This window comes from Bombyx mori, chromosome 13, assembly GCF_030269925.1.
Source record: "Bombyx mori chromosome 13, ASM3026992v2".
NCBI lineage: Eukaryota > Metazoa > Arthropoda > Insecta > Lepidoptera > Bombycidae > Bombyx > Bombyx mori.
This window is the reverse complement of record NC_085119.1, coordinates 6550798-6560388: the sequence shown is the minus strand read 5'-3', so window position 1 is coordinate 6560388 and position 9591 is coordinate 6550798. Positions and strand designations below refer to the sequence as shown.

The following is a 9591-nucleotide window of genomic DNA, read 5'->3' as shown; positions in this document are numbered from 1 at the left end:
CTGCCGTGAATCAGTAATGCGGTTCGGTTTGAAGGTACTATACTGACACCTTAGAACTCATATCTCGAGATGGGTGGCGCTATACGCTGTAAATGTCTATGGGCTCCGGCAACTATTTAACTCCAGGTGGGCTGCGAGCTCGTCCACCAATCTATGCAATAAAAATAAAATTATAAAAGTGACAGCAGTAGCGTCACAAAAATGGATGCACCAAAAACATATCACATAAGAAACGCATGGTTATCATTTATCTAATCTGTCATTTATTAATCAACATGGCAATTTGCATGTAGTTTAGTTCCTTGAATTCGATTTTGTGTTTGAATTGCCGTTCCTATGCAAATGCTGAATCATATCCAAAATTAAATTTTTCTAAGAAATAATATTAGTAAAGAAGTTTAACATGTACTAATAACGATAATTCTTGATAACGATAAAGCAATAATCATAATAATAATGAGACTAGTAATAATAAATAATTACTAATATAAAAGTCCCTTACCTTAACTTTCCAAAATTCCCAAAAAAAATTTGGAGTTTTTATTATGTTGGTTGTTGTAAAATGATATTTTCTTTCATAGTATTGCTAAATCAAGGTTGTAGTAACAATATGTAAGTACTTAACTACTAGTTTCAGGAAAAGATATATAATTCAAAACGAGCGTTTTTTTATTGCTATACGGCTACGGAATATCTCATGGTGTCCATGACACAATCGACATCACAATCACAATCTCAAGGTGTGTGTGATTCGACAACGGTCGCTAAAATTATTTTATGCTTCCGGTATTATATAATAAAAGTGGATGTATTTGAAGGAATTATTATTGGACCACCTTACATTAAAATTACTATAAGATATAATCATAGACAATACACATAAATTAGTTATTTATACAGTTTTGATGGCTTAATCTCGATTTTTTTATTGTAATTATAGTATTGTCGAGGATAGCATCGGAAGTCGAGGGAGACCACTAACCAGATAGGAAGATGATCTTAGACGAACAGCTGGCCCAAACTGGATAGACGTAGCACAGGATAGAGACGCTTGGGCATCTTTGGAGGAGGCCTTTACCCAATCCGGGGTTCTTGCTAACTAAATTTTACTGATTCATTACAAAACTCTTTTACATCCTATATACTAATACATACATTTATATTTATTATATATTTTTTAAAACTTTGTAAAGCAAGAAATAAATGGCTTATTATTATTATATAGTATTGTCGACGTTTCGAGTACTTTACAGTTTAATTGTAAAGGACGACAGTAAATAAAGCGAGATTAACTGTAAAAGTAGTTTTAGTTACATCTACCTATTGCGAAAACCGAAAAAAACTATTGAAAATGTTAGATAGAGCTCTGACAGCAGCGGTATATCCAATACCGTCTTTACCATAAGGGCACACGGGGCCCGTGCCCAGGGCCTCCATGCTCAGGGGGGCCCTAAGGACCGACAATTTCTCTCACACATTTATTCTCAAAACATTTTTGTCGGGCACATTACACTTTTTTCACAAATCAGTAATCTTATCAGAAGGTACCTATTTGTTAGGCATATACTACGCCATTATATCGATGACTGCGCCTATTCCTACTGTACTAATTAATAATATTTCCGAACGCAACCTACCTAATTTACTAAGTACACCATCTACTAAGTAACCAAAAAACCAGCAGCATTCTAATAACATTAATGATATATTATATCATACTGTATTTGATTACCTAAAATAAATGGTCATACTCTTTTTTACTTTCCAAAAGGGCCTCAAATTGTTGTGTGCCCAAGGGCCCCAGCCTAATTTAAGACGTCCCTGGGTATATCTTACTCACAGTAAAATCAAAGTATAATCGAACTAAAGAGATTAAATTAGAGTTAATTGCGAATGTATTGAGATTAATACGCAGCACATACACAAGCGTGCGTCTAAATATCATTTGGAATCAGTTGAAACCAATCGAAAAATTTGCGAGCCATAACACGTTTCCATATCAGACACTCAGAGCGAATCGGGCTTGTAACACGCTACGGAAAGCTCAAAATAACCGGAACATTAAGTGGCCAAGTACTTATTAATCGGACAATCATTTGGAGACAAAACATTTTGGACCGTACGCGTTTCCCACGGGGCGGGTGCCGACGAATATTCCGGTTTTTGCCAACTTGAATGTTTGTTGTCAAATTAATCTAAAGCCACTTAGTATGCGCCATTCGACTAGTCGAACCACTATTCATTCATAACGGTTGGAATGCTAGATCGCTCGTGGGCTGCCTCGACCGACCTTCGCGTCGGCCGGCAAGCAAAAACTGTGTGAGCCATCATGAGCCGGCGACAACTATGTCGACGTTCCGGTCTCTAGTACATTACATACTCCATTCCATGATTCGATTTTTGTGTCGCGTTTCTTCTTTGTTCTCACAGCATAATAGCTGCAAAGGCAATTTAAAAAAAAAACATCTTTATTACCTACTTACTTAGAGTATACATACTATATAATAATATATACTCTAAGATTACCTACCTCTAATGTGAATGTAGTTTTCTTATAGGCTATGTTCATTGTGTACTGTGTACTGTCCAACTGTAACGCAATACATTTTGCTTGAATATAATATAAAAAGAAATAAAAGAATAAAAAACAATTCTCAGAAATATGTAGAGATATACAATCAGATTAAATTGCTCGCACGCATTAACCATAACGTCGTCTCACAAGACTCGGTGGTGGCCATTTGTAAAATGATGGAACAGTGACATCATGTGAAACAGTCACCGGTTGTAGTACATACCTTCTACGGAACATTGATGAATTTGAAAATATATTTTGAATTTTTAATATGGAATATCAAAAAAATTATTATATACCAAAAAGAAGAAAAAAAACGATAGAAACTCAATCGGTTACGAATTCAAATTGAACGGTTGAATTCAAATTTTCAAATACATTTTATTATTCAAACTAATTGTGAATTCTAGACGGCGAAACGTGTTCGGTAACTTTCACATTAATTTTATAATTATTATTACCCAGTATATTCAGATTATGTCTGTTGCTAGGCTCGTGCTACACAATTACGAGTATATTAGTGGCTGACATTTCTGCGTTATCGATCAAGACAATCAGTTCTAAACCAAAAACGTTTTGTTATAAGCATAGAGGTTAAACGTGAACTGTTAAAAATAATAGTTATTTTATATATTAAATAATAGCTACCTTGGACTTTTTTTTCCTACCTATGCTGATAGCCTTGAGAGGTTATTTCAGTTTCACCCTAACGTGTGTAGGTGAGCTCACGGGGCTCAAGCCGGAGTGTTGCTAACACTGACCCTAGCAAGAGCAGTGCTTCGCAGAATCTACCACCGGATCGGAAACGCGACCCACTGAGAAGATTCGGTGAGAAACTCAGTGGGCAACCTTGGACAATGAATTAGTCCAGCTATTCAAAGGGAGAACGCTGCCAGTATCTTCGGAACCTTGCCTAAAGGGACTCCTTTTATAATATATTTTAGTCATTAAATTATTGTTATTATTATTATTATTCTTTTTTAAGGTTTTTAGTTTTAGGTTCATTGTTAGAGTTGATTGCGGTAATAGATTGTATATTTCCAATTAATTTAATATGATTATGTATAATTAAACTTGAACAAAGTATACTTTCCATTTAAATTATAAAGCACTATTATATCATTACTGGCAAGCCGCTCAACATTTGCACTTGTACATTATTAATAGTTATTTATCTATATATATGAAAATTAATTGCTGTTCGTTAGTCTCGCTAAAACTCGAGAACGGCTGAACCGATTTGGCTAATTTTGGTCTTGAATTAAATATGAAAACGCTTGGAATTAAATAAAAATTATGTTTTTCCTTTGATATGTCCCCCGTCGGATGGATTTCTTTTGTTTGTTATAAGTTTATTTTATTATACAAAAAAGTTTAGGTCTTTTATTTATCGATTGAGGCACTACGAAGTCTGCGGGGTCAGCTAGTTTGATAATAATATATATTACTGAAATTCTAGAAAGAGTTGTAATGGCCGAGTTCGGTATGCTTCGTCGCTGAAACCCATTGGCACCTCCGCGGTGACGTCACTCCGGACGCCGGCCGCTCGATCAAGGACAGTAAACATTACCAGGTCAACGCTCGCTGCTGTCTCTAGTCAGTTTTTTTTTTATTTGGCCATGACTGTTTCGTCGAGTTGTAAAAAATCATCCTCGAGAGGCCCTGCCTGCAGTTAACGTTCATTGAACACGTAGATATAGGAAATCGGACAATTAGATTTATTATTAATGTGTTTTTAGCATTAATTTTACGCGTATACGTTTTCTGGATCCTCTAAAAATCTCATTTTATTCGATTTATGAAATAATTTCAATCTTATTATATAATTTTTATTTTTATTAAATTCGACAGACAAACGGCTTCGGTTATTAGATTAGGTACATAAATAGAAAAGTGAATGTCACTGCGTAGTTTAATGAGTTCGAAGTCTCAATTTTAGAAGTCGTCGTGGCCTAAAGGGTAAGAAGACTTCCGATGTATTCGTATCTAGCGATGCAACTGTGTTCAAATCCCGCAGGCGGGTACCAATTTTTCTAATGAAATACGTAGTTAACAAATATTCACGATTGACTTCCACGGTGAAGGAATAACATCATGTAATAAAAATCAAACCCGCAAAATTATAATTTGCGTAATTACTGGTGGTAGGACCTCTTGTGAGTCCGCACGGGTAGGTACCACCACCCCGCCTATTTCTGCCGTGAAGCAGTAATGCGTTTCGGTTTGAAGGGTGGAGCAGCCGTTGTAACTATACTGAGACCTTAGAACTTATATCTCAAGGTGGGTGGCGCATTTACGTTGTAGATGTCTATGGGCTCCAGTAACCACTTAACACCAGGTGGGCTATGAGCTCGTCCACCCAAATAAGCAATAAAAAAGAAATTGCCTAAAAATGTGCGTTGCGAGCTTACAAAGCGCCTTACTGCCGACACACAAAACAAGAAGCAGCGAAAACTTAGTAAAAGCGTATCTTAGACTGCTACTATAACGGACGGCTTATTGGGAAGTAGGAAGTGAATGAATGTATAGCCTTTTATTCAGATCCATATTACAATTATATGATTAGATATATAGAAAATTGAAATTTAATGTAAACCTTAATCTAGTCTCTTATTTGAATTTTACTTATTTTAATTTGTAATTTGTTTGCCAATCGACAAAGGCCCCCTCCACTCTAGTAGGAAGTAGTAAATAAGGAAGGAAGGAAGGAAATATAAAATCTGAATAATAATCGAGCAGACCCTTATTATAATATGAAATCCATTTAGTGCATCTCATAGATAACACATAAATTAGTTATAGATAAGCAACTCAAGCATTCAACAAAAATGTTTACGGGCGTCGGCCACTAGATGGCTTCGCTTCGATTAGTTTCTCATTGTTCCTGTAGATGGCAGCCTGTAACATATTACCTATCCTATTTTTTATTATTAATGAAGGATTTTGTAAATTTTCAGAAACTACAATTTGATAAATTTTAATCAATTTGTCTTTAACACAAAGATTTGTATGATTTATTAATTTTTTATTTTCTGTGTTAAGTTACACAAAATGAAATGCCTTAACAACATATAAGTTTAGGGGCATCCGCTACAAGATGTCACTAGTTCCCATACAAAAAATATTTGTTTTATAGTATCACAATTTCAGAGCCCTGGTGCATATGTCTGAAAAATGATGACAAACATCCGAAAACTAAAACCCTGTATACCTAATCTATTTTACAATTATATATACCCCTCGGGATAACTTTACTGCCTATTAGGATTTTGAAAATAAGGCTTGTCAAGGTCAAATCCCCTAAAAACATTAATTATCGACGGCTACGTCAAGTCGGAAATCAAGGTTTCCTCTGTCGGTTAGTTCAGTGGACTTTTTTCGTAATTATATGGCGTAATATATGAACTATTTAAAGATACGAATATCTTAAAACAAGTTCCACGTGATTTATCTTACGTTGACTGTATATAGCAGAAACGATCCCACAGTGCTTGAAGTGCCAAATATCCATTTTCTAAATCATATAGAGCACAAACCAACTAATAAATATTCATGTGAAATATATTATTTTTGAGGGGAAAAAATCTAGCTACGACTTCTCTTTAATCCGTCCATTAGAGTAGTTGTCTAAGATTTTCAGATTATCTGACTTTCTTATTTTATCTAATACGAATATTAATTATACACACCTGGTGTTTCTGCAGAAGCAAAATGTAGGTACCTATTGACTCATTAAGTTTAGTATTTGTGAGAATATACAAATATGGGGAAACTGAATTAAATCGCAAGATATGGCTGCTTAGGTTACCGCAAAACATACATTTTAAATACCCATTTTTTGGAAAAAAGGATTTCTGAAAATTATTAAAGCACTAAATAAGCTAAACTCAAAAAAGGAAACGGATTGATATAGATTGTTAATAGCGTTATTAGTCAACCGGATTAGAGTGAACAATAGATCAATAGGATCTGGAGATAGGTTTACTGATGGTAGGTATCAGTTGCTTCGAAGCGATTCTTATTGTTTCATTAGAAGAGATGATGTGTAACTGTGTATATTATAAAGCAATTTTATTATTAATTTATAGCTTATTTACTAAGCGATATTTTCTCTTTGACTTCTTTAAATTAAAAACTAGATAATATGAACGATTGTTTTGCATCATAAACATAGTTTGTTGCCCAATTCCAATCTGCGGTAATAATAAATGTATCGCGATAAATTTCAGTCAACATACTGACACGGAGAACTGTGAACTATTAAATATCGTCTTAACGATTTCCGGTCTTATTTCGCTAATTTTATATCTCTTAGGTTATCAAGATAATGATTATTTCAATTAAAATATATCTGTAAGTCAAATGTCACAACAATCAGTAAAAACATTTAGTGAATTAAAAGAAATACGTGCCTAAAGTATACTAATTAAATGTATGGTCGATAATGTTTCACTTGTTTTATTGTTCTGAATAAAGAGGACACTCCAATTGTTTCAAGCTAAAAATTATGTGACGAGTAGTAAGGAAATACGCTATTGGAAATGTTCATATTACAAGAGAATGTTCATGCAGATACTTTATACTAAACGCATATTTTTTTACTTATAAATCATTATTCAATAGGGCTAAAGCTAAAGTAATTATAATAAGACGTCATAATATCCAAAGCAGCTTCGTTCGTAATAACAAACATATTTGTGAATTGCCAAAGTTTAAAGCAACAATGTTGATAAAGTTTCGAGAACCGAGAACGATAAGGTTAAATGTTTTTATTATAAAACATGAATATACGTAATAAAATACGTTTCGGATGCCTTTTCAAATATGTTTGTATTTCATAAAACATAATTATATCTCAACTAACGACCCGCCCTCGCTTCGCTTCGGAAACATTAAAACACACATGAAACCAAAAAATAAAATAAAAAAGAAATTAAAAAAAGTAGCCTATGTTCATCAGGGACAATGTCGGCTTCTAATGGAAAAAGAATTTTTCAAATCGGTAAAGTAGTTTCGGAGCCTATTCGAAACAAACAAACAAACAAATCTTTCCTCTTTATAATATTAGTATAGATGAAGAATATTCTACAAAATTACTGTACTTTTGTCTTTTCATTCAGTATTTGCTTTCACCTTGAGTAATTCCCTCGAAATTTAATTCAGTTCTTTAAAATTTCGGTTTCATCTTCCTTAGCCCACATTAGTCTACTACTGGGCATAGGCCTGTTACAAACTCACAATATACGCCATTGAATCTGGCGGTATCCTTTCGTTGGGCATTACAGAAACATCACAGAACAAGATGAAATATTTGTTCGAACTCAGTTATTTATTGTACACTATTAAAAGACCATAGGTGGATGCACTGGTTTAAGCAGTTAGAATTTTGTAACAATATTGCCGTATCCAAAATAAACTTTATTAAAAGCGTAAATATATTTTTCCATCGTATTGTTCACGTGTGCCTATACGTATTTCAAATACATATCTACAGACACGATCAATTAAGCACATTTAGTAATTGTCTACAAATTATAGTCGATTGCGTAATATTCATGGGCTTCTTCAATGACCCTTTATGGCCTGTCATTTCACATGTACGTTTATCTACCGTTAATATCCAAATCAATAAAGTTTTGAAAAAACATTACTTTGACAAATGGCTTTTATGGCTGCAAGTTTGCAGTCAAATTCTCCGCCACCCATAGACGTAGCCCACTGAGTTTCTCGCCGGATCTTCTCAGTGGGTCGCGTTTCCGACCCGGTGGTAGATTCTGCGAAGCATTGCTCTTGCTGGGGCCATTGCTAGCAACACTTCCGGTTTGAGCCCCGTGAGCTCACCTACACGCTAGGGTGAAGCTGAAATAGCCTCTCAAGGCTATCAGCATAGGTAGGTAAAAAATTATTTTTGCGGTCTTCATTTTTATTGCACGATGTTATTCCATCGTCTTAGAAGTCAACGTTTGATTCGTTAAGGAATTATTTCGTTGGAAAAATTTGTACCTGCCATCGGAGTTTGGATACCGGCACTGTCGCATCGCTCGATACGAGTACATCGTGCGACATGTATCATAGATCACGAACTGAAATTTTAATTCAATAAAATTCAATTCAACGATGACTACCTAGTGCGTGACACGCCTAATCAATACATCAAATCATAGGTGCTAAAATCAAAACTTGTTAGGCTGCAAACAACGGGACTTCACTATCTTTTTTTTTATTGCTAATTGGGTAGACGAGCTCACAGCCCGTCCTGATGTTAAGTGATTACTGGACCCCATAGACATCTACAACGTAACCTTGAGATATAAGTTCTAAGGTCTCAGTATAGTTAGTTAGTATCATTATTTTGTCACGCCTAGATCGAATTTTAGGTTTAGGTTTGGCTTGATACATTTAAGTATAAAGATGATGCTACCTTCACCCCCCGTTTTTTAATTATATTCATTTTTTTTTAGCTCATCTATCTAATCTAACTAAACCTAACTTACGAACAAACTCTTTATATTATACTAGCGGCCCGCTCCGGCTCCGCTCGGGTCTTTAACAAAAATTTCAACGATATTTGACGTAGTTTTATTTTTTTAAATAAAATAACACTTATTGCGGCATAACTATAATAGTTAGACATGCCGCAACGCTTTTTGTAAAGAATAATGTGTTCTACAAAGTCGTAGTACATTATTTTATACTATCATCAATAGTTTTTGCAGGGCACGCGTTGTAAATAATATTTTAGGTAATTTTTTATACCTTGGGTTACATTATTGGAGTTTTAGTAAGGATCCCTAATTTTTTTCAAAAAAGATTATAGCCTATGTCACTCGGGAATAGTGTAGCTTCCAAACAGTGAAAGAATTTTTCAAATCGGTTCAGTAGTTTCGGAGCCTATTCAATACAAACAAACAAACAAATCTTTCCTCTTTATAATATTAGTATAGATTATTGGTCAGCGCATGTAGACTTATGTCTTATAGGAACGAGCAACGCTATAACATTGGGATTTATTCCTT

General features: G+C 34.5%; 1 long non-coding RNA gene across 1 annotated transcript; it reads right to left on the bottom strand.

The window, feature by feature from the left end:
- Nucleotides 1–651: 651 nt before the first annotated feature.
- Nucleotides 652–3111, bottom strand: LOC134199968 (uncharacterized). The gene is made up of 3 exons (XR_009974672.1): nt 3037–3111; nt 2531–2590; nt 652–2438 (listed from the first exon to the last, which is right to left on the bottom strand). It is a non-coding gene; the product is annotated as an uncharacterized LOC134199968 (long non-coding RNA).
- Nucleotides 3112–9591: the final 6480 nt, after the last annotated feature.